Here is a 7,960-nt window from a genome sequence, read left to right as displayed (position 1 = left end):
ATCTGTGGGTGATTATTTCTGTCCAAGATATGCCCAACCAAGGATTTGACGTATCAACTTCCCTTTGCACTCCGCTCCAATAGACACAAAAGAGGAAACGGGGTTTGGTTAAATATCTAAGGCCCTTTCACTTGCTCATCCAGGGCTGATATCTAAATCTGAAGTTTCACTACTAAATTATAAGACTCAATTGACTTCACCTCCAGACTTGCTACCCACTCCAAACACAGGTAGGCTATTCCATATAGGGCCAGGTTTCTTACTAATAACCAATAATCACAGATTTATCTAAACAGATATTTCTGATTTATAAATTGTAGCTAGCAAAGTTTTGTAGCAGTAGGCCTGTGTGATTTTCATTTGAATTGAATTTCATGATTTTGGATGATGATGGAGTTCTGTCCCTGCAGACTTGTCTGTGTTGCTTGAAGTAGGAGGTACATCAAACCACAGATCTAGGATGCTACCCTTGAGCATAAGGGGGGGGGGATGGAGTATCTGATCCTAGACGAGTGGTTGGATACAAATTCTACCTACTCTGGTCCTATCCATCCCTAACTTCTCCTCGAACCACATCCTGCTTAACAGGAAGTATCTTATTCAGGATGGATTGCTCTTTACAAACATAGGAAACATTTAAACTGTTGACACTTGTTGGGTATTTTTAAGTGATGGTTCTGATTGGCTATGCGATGTTGGGGAACTAAAATAACCCTATATGCTTTCTTTATTTAACCAGTTAAGAACAAAGTCTTATTTAGAATGACAGCCTACTGGGGAACAGTTCAGGGGCAAACGACAGATTTTTATCTTGTCAGTTAGGGGATTCGATCCAACAACCTTTCAGCAACTGGCCCAATGCTCTAACCACTAGGCTACCTGCTGCCCCAATATAAGTTCCATTTCAAAAGGTTGAAGTCTTTATATGCCCTCATTAAAATGTATGCAGTAATGCTGAGGTTTACTGCCATTTGATTTTCTCCAAACAAAGAAAGAAAATCCTTCTCGTTTTGTGATTGAGAAGTATCAGGAAAGGAAATACAAATGTGAAATACTGCATTGCTTTGGAAGTTCACTATTAATTCCTCCTTGCGTATTCATTGTAAACTCAGCAAAAAAAGAAACGTCCTCTCACTGTCAACTGTGTTTATTTTCAGCAAACTTAACATGTGTAAATATTTGTATGAACATAAGATTCAATAACTGAGACAGAAACTGAACAAGTTCCACAGACATGTGACTAACAGAAATGGAAAATGTGTCCCTGAGCAAAGGGGGGGTCAAAATCAAAAGTAACAGTCAGTATCTGGTGTGGCCACCAGCTGCATTAAGTACTGCAGTGCATCTCCTCCTCATGGACTGCACTAGATTTGCCAGTTCTTGCTGTGAGATATTACCCCACTCTTCCACCAAGGCACCTACAAGTTCCCGGACATTTCTGGGGGGAATGGCCCTAGCCCTCACCCACCGATCCAACAGGTCCCAGATGTGCTCAATGGGATTGAGATCCGGGCTCTTCGCTTGCCATAGCAAAACACTGACATTCCTGTCTTGCAGGAAATCACGCACAGAACGAGCAGTATGGCTAGTGGCATTGTCATGCTGGAGGGTCATGTCAGGATGAGCCTGCAGGAAGGGTACCACATGAGGGAGGAGGATGTCTTCCCTGTAACGCACAGCGTTGAGATTGCCTGCAATGACAACAAGCTCAGTCCGATGATACTGTGACAGCGCCCCAGACCATGACGGACCCTTCACCTCCAAATCGATCCCGCTCCAGAGTACAGGCTTCGGTGTAACGCTCATTCCTTCGATGATAAACGCGAATCCAACCATCACCCCTGGTGAGACAAAACCGCGACTCGTCAGTGAAGAGCACTTTTTGCCAATCCTGTTTGGTCCAGCGATGGTGGGTTTGTGCCCATAGGCGACGTTGTTGCCGGTGCTGTCTGGTGAGGACCTGCCTTACAACAGGCCTACAAGCCCTCAGTCCAGCCTCTCTCAGCCTATTGCAGACAGTCTGAGCACTGATGGAGGGATTGTGCGTTCCTGGAGTAACTCAGGCAGTTGTTAATGCCATCCTGTACCTGTCCCGCAGGTGTGATGTTCGGATGTACCGATCCTGTGCAGGTGTTGTTACATGTGGTCTGCCACTGCGAGGACGATCAGCTGTCTGTCCTGTCTCCCTGTAGCGCTGTCTTAGGCGTCTCACAGTCAGTATGGACATTGTAATTTATTGCCCTGGCCACATTTGCAGTCCTCATGCCTCCTTGAAGCATGCCTAAGGCACGTTCACGCAGATAAGCAGGGACCCTTGTATCTTTTGGTGTTTTTCAGAGTCAGTAGAAATGCCTCTTTAGTGTCCTAAGTTTTCATAACTGTGACCTTAATTGCCTACCGTCTGTAAGCTGTTAGTGTCTTAACGACCGTTCCACAGGTGCATGTTCATGAATTGTTTATGGTTCATTGAACAAGCATGGGAAACAGTGTTTAAACCCTTTACAGTGAAGATCTGTGAAGTTATTTGGATTTTTACGAATTGTCTTTGAAAGACAGGGTCCTGAAAAAGGGCCCTGTCATTGTGTACATTGTAGAGTTTAGATAGATGTGTTAATACAGCCTTGCAGTTGTTTATGTTTGTTCTTCTGCCCTGAGAACAGCATGTCTCATGTGCTGTGATTTGTTTTTTTGTTTCAGTCAACTTCTACAATGTACACAATGACATTGCAAGAAAAGCCTTCCACACCCCCCTCTTTTGGGGATTTCCTCTTTTGTTTGGTCACCAGATATTATTCTCAATATGTTTAGAAAAATCTCTTGGACTTCTGTAATTTGTCACGATCATCATGGGACATTTGATTTTATCATGTTATATGGGCATCCTGTTTAGACGGGATATGTATTGGTTTGCACCCAATAGTTTGCACCACACACTGGTGAGGGAGGGGGGGGGGGGACGGGGGGGGGGGGGACACAGTGTTAATATTTAAAGGGGCATGTGAGTCATTACGGAATGTGTCACTATGACTTAGCGAAAACATCAAAAAAACTATGTTTAGAGGACAGAGAGGATTGCAGTGCCCACTGCATACTGTGCATTATGGGTGGTGTGTCCACTATGTGAAAAGTGTTGGTGTGTTGTAATTTGTGTGGGAGTAGGCTACTGGATGAGTCAAAGTTCATTCATGATTCATGTTATACCTAGGCTATAATAGGATTTCTTAATATAATTTAACCCAGCTGGACTTAAACATATAATAGTACTTTTTGTTACTGGGTGTGGAGATTCAACAATGCATTCTTGTAAGATGGCAAGAGAGGGGAACCACTAGGAGCGTAGGAAAAGTGTATACATTGCCCTCTTGTGGATCATAGGGGAAAGACAACTTGAGCATGAAGACAAGTTGAGCATCTTGGACCACTACCATCTTAGTGTTCAGTACTTCAGATATAATACAGTTCAGATATTATACTAATGTTAATGATAGTGGACTAAACAACATTGCCTCATTAAGAAAAGGATGACTTTGGTTTGAGATGACACTACTCTTCTATCAAGTGCTATGTCTGGTGACGGGAGAGCCCTTCAGACACTCACTTTACTATAGAGGGGAAAAGAGTAGACACTTCACTGTTCCACAGAGACTAACCTAAAATGCTGACAGAAGGCTTGAAGCGAGAGATAGGGGATGGAGATAGACAGGAGGGAGAGAGACAGACAGAAATGCAGACAGAGAGAAAGTGAGAGAGAGAGAGAGCGAGATACAGAGACCAAGATGTAGAGAGAGAGAGAGAAATAGATCAAATAATGTACACATTGTCTCATTGTACGGTCTAACAGTTCACTTCCAAGTGGAGACCATGCTAACCTTACCCCAGTGGGGGGGGTCTCATTGAGTTCAGTGAAAGTATATGTTGCCGCCCAGACCTGACCAACCAGAGATGACATAGAGGATGGAGACGAGGAATCTATCTCCCCCCTCTGAGACCACTCCACTGTCTCTTATGCTGGAGTGCTTTTGTCTTTGAAGTAATGAAAGTGATCAGATTGACTTGTGAGGCAGACAATCAGACAGATACAAGTGCATTTTCTCTCTCATGGGTAGGGTAATGCTGTAATCACTAGGCAGACATGCCTGTCTGATAACTGAACACAGGTGGCACAAATTTGTGACGAGATGTTCCTGCCAGTAATGTACTTAACGGTGTCAAGTTCAATCAACACGTGTGATATCTTGACGAAGGACACGAGCTGTCTGCTACCTCAAAACAAATAGCCTATGTGTCAACATGCCTTTCTCAAACAACAAGCCCAAAGAATGATCAGATTGTCAGGTAGCGTCTTGGAACACAAAACGGACCGGTAGGCCTCATCTACCCAGCAGTTGAAAGAACAAGTGATGACAAGAAGTCATTTCATAACGATGACCAATAATCTGAGTTCATTTGCACACGTAACACACATGGTGATTGTAGAGTAGCAGAGTGCTTACTGTTGGGCTGTACAGAACAGAATAGCAGGGCTGTGCCGTGAATAAGGCCTGCATCTCTCCAGTGTCCGTAGCCTCATCATTATCCCAGCTCAGTGACTCACATCCTGAGGAGAGAAAGCAGTCTCTCATGGCTGCCTTGTTCACAGCTCCACGGGAGGTGTTGAGGGACAATGATGGAGAATTAGCGGTGAAAAGAGCAAATAAATAGGTGCTTGCTACTTGAAAGCTCAGCCACAAAGCCCCAGTAGCCCACTGAAGACAAGAGAGGGAAGAGAGAAGAAACATGTTTTTTTTCACTTCATGTCTTTCCTGATGAAAATAAAGGATTGAGGCTCAAAGGAAGACCGAGGCAGTGGGGGATAGGAGGTGACGCGAGAGCAGAGAGCCTCACAGAGCGGTGGTGTCTATGGGAAGGGTTTTAATGAGGTGGAGGGTAGAGGAGTGGGAGAAGGGGGGGGTTGCTCGTCAGACTGTGACACAGACACTCAGAACATAACATCCTCCTGAGGAAACGATGCACTGACTTCCTCTCTCTGGGGCTGAGAAGGACGTGTGTGTGTGTGTGTGTGTGTGTGTGTGTGTGTGTGTGTGTGTGTGTGTGTGTGTGTGTGTGTGTTTGGTTGCACTATCCTTGTGGGGAGCAGAAGTCCTCACAAGGAGAGTAAAACAAGGAAAATGTGGCCGGTCCCCACAAGGAAAAAGGCTATTTTAGGCTTAGGGTTTAGGTTTAGGGTTACAATTAGTGTTAGGGGTTTAGAGTTAGAGTTAAGGTTAGGCGTTAGGTTTAGAGTTAGAGTTAAGGTTAGGTTTAGAGTTAGAGTTATGGTTATGTTTGGGGTTAAGGTTATGTTAAGGGTTATGTTTAGGGTTAGGGAAAAATCAGATTTTGAATGGGAATCAATTGTTTGGTCAACCACAAGGATAGTCAAACAAACATTTGTGGTTGTCCACCCACTTGGGCCCAGCCAATCAGAATGAGTCTTTCCCCACAAAAGGGCTTTATTACAGATAGAAATACTCCTCAGTTTCATCAGCTGTCCGGTTGGCTGGTCTCAGACGATCCCACAGGTAAAGAAGCCAGATGTGGAGGTCCTGGGCTGGCGTGGATACAAATTCTCTAACATGATGTTGGAGCCAGCTTATGGTAGACTCTCTGACAAACGCTCTGGTGAACATTCCTGCAGTCAGCATGCTAATTGAACGCTCCGTCAACATTTGAGACATCTGTGGCAGTGTATTGTGTGACAAAACTGCACATTTTAGAGTGACCTTTTATTGTCCACAGCACAAGATACACCTGTATAATGATCATGCTGTTTAATCAGCTTCTTCATATGCCACACCTGTCAGGTGGATGGATTATCTTGGCAAAGGAGAAATACTCACTAACAGCGATGTAAACAAATCTGTGCACAACATTTGAGAGAAATAAGCTTTTTGTGTGTATGGAACATTTCTGGGATCTTTTATTTTGAAACATTGGACCAACATTGTGCATGTTGCTTTTATATTTCTGTTCAGTATATATGCTTATATAAATCATTTTAGTGGGCATATAGTCACATCCTTATTTTTCAATTCAACACTATCCACCCCGAACATAGGTGTCAACTGTTTAGTAAATGACAGAAAAAGGCAGTCTTTGCTAAACCATTTGACCTCTAAATATGGCTAAGTAGTGTAATGGGTGCAACTGGCAACAAAAGCCTGGTTTAGTGACATTACCTTGCCCACAAGTGCCCATTAGTATATTACCACTGGCAAAATGGACTCCTTGTCTGAGAGGGCAGAATGTCCTCTACCTAATAGAGGGACCTACACACAAACAATTGCTGACACAGACCCAAGTCAAGTGCAGACAAGGCCACTTGTTCAAAATGGGCAGGCTAAAACAGGCACCACCCGTGGAATGCAGATATGTGGACAACATATATTTTTCCCGTCACCCAACTTCATCCAACACATTTGTCCTTTGTCTGAGATAGAATGGGCAATTATCTAGCACCAGTGTTCTGCAATGCTGGCGACAGAAAAAAGAAGGGGCAATTACATAGTGTTTGCGTTACGCACCGAGAGAGGGATAGGGATAGAGAGGTTAGGGGGGGGAGAGAAAGAGAAGGGGAGAGAGGGAGAGAGAGGCAGCCAGAACCTTGCTAATTACCTCTCCATATGAAGGGATGAAGAGGAGAAGGGCCATTGCTTAGGGCCGACACACTTCTCCTTCCCTTCCACCTCACTGCCACCTCTCCTTACCTCCCTATTAGAGGCCCCTTCCCTTCTAGTCTCTGCTCTGTTTATTTCTCAAAGCTGTCTCTGAGTGTGTGGGGCCGTCTCTCCACAGCCTGAGCTCTAACGGAGAACACATGGGGATGACACACAGGCATTCAGACAGGCATGGGCCAGGGCAGCCGATGCTGGCTGAGGGGTCCTCTTTTGTGCCACCGGTGATTCACACTGTAGGCAGAAGTTGCCCGACTCCATATCTGCACAAAAGCACAAGGAGGATGAAAAGTGTCAACTTGTATCAGTGGTTGCGGACAATTCTTTGACGCATGTGTAAAATAGACTACTGAGAAAGGCCCCAAATTGACGTGTTGAGGTACAATCTCTCTGTGGGACTATATAACATAAAGTAAACCATGGCATTTAAATGTGTTCCACTGTTTAAGGACAGGCCACACTGTGCTGAAGCATAATTTGGATGGATTCACCCCAATATGTCACTTAGGTCATTTACATTGGTTTATTGGCAGACTTGTTTTCCCAATTCAATTGCCCAGCTTGATTTGGTTTATGTATCAACTGAATGCAGTATGCCGCGGTAATGTCAATGGTTTATACAGAACATGATGCTCCCTATTACTACAGTGACACTCATTATCTCCTACTAGAAGAGACAAGGACATTACCCAGCATACATGAGCCCATTGGTCCCATGTGGGTATTTGGTGGGCAGGGGCTAGCCCACACAAAGCCCACACCAAGCCCACACCTGCCCAACACGGGCTAGCCTACCAGCCCAACACGGGGTAGCCCACACCAGTCCAATACGGGCTAGCCTACACCAACCCAACACAGTCTAGCCTACACCAGCCCAACATACAGTAGGCTAGCCCACACCAAGCCCAGCTACTTTATAATGTAGAGGCGAGGGATAATCATAATATTTGGGGGCGTGGTTTACAAATACTCCAATTCAAGTTGTTAAGTAAAAAAAGAACAAAAGATACTATTCAAACTGATGATGGTTTGGAAAATTAATGACAATTATCTCGGAATCATCTTTTTTCAGATAGGACCGCAGCTCTAAGTTCACAAGTTATTTTTGTGTAACCATTACTGAGAATGACGTTCCAGTGGAACTTTTCTGTTGTGCAATGTCAATGTTGTACAATGCCAATGATGAAGTCTGTGAAAAGACTTTGGTAAGTGCATGTGACAAAAATGTATCTGGTTTAAATGTATGT

General features: G+C 44.3%; 1 protein-coding gene across 4 annotated transcripts in view; it reads left to right on the top strand.

Annotated features, from left to right (window-relative positions):
- Positions 1 to 102: 102 nt before the first annotated feature.
- Positions 103 to 7,960, top strand: part of LOC139565962 (transcription factor EC-like) — a 54,735-nt gene continuing 46,877 nt past the window's right edge. For all 4 annotated transcript variants that reach the window (XM_071386701.1, XM_071386693.1, XM_071386695.1 and 1 more), the window contains exon 1: positions 103 to 230. The gene's annotated coding sequence lies outside the window, so the exon portion shown is untranslated. The remainder of the gene's footprint in view (positions 231 to 7,960) is intronic.

The sequence above is a fragment of the Salvelinus alpinus genome, chromosome 37 (assembly GCF_045679555.1).
Source record: "Salvelinus alpinus chromosome 37, SLU_Salpinus.1, whole genome shotgun sequence".
Classification (NCBI taxonomy): domain Eukaryota; kingdom Metazoa; phylum Chordata; class Actinopteri; order Salmoniformes; family Salmonidae; genus Salvelinus; species Salvelinus alpinus.
The sequence above is the reverse complement of the archived record's forward strand: the minus strand, read 5'-3'. Positions and strand labels throughout refer to the sequence as shown.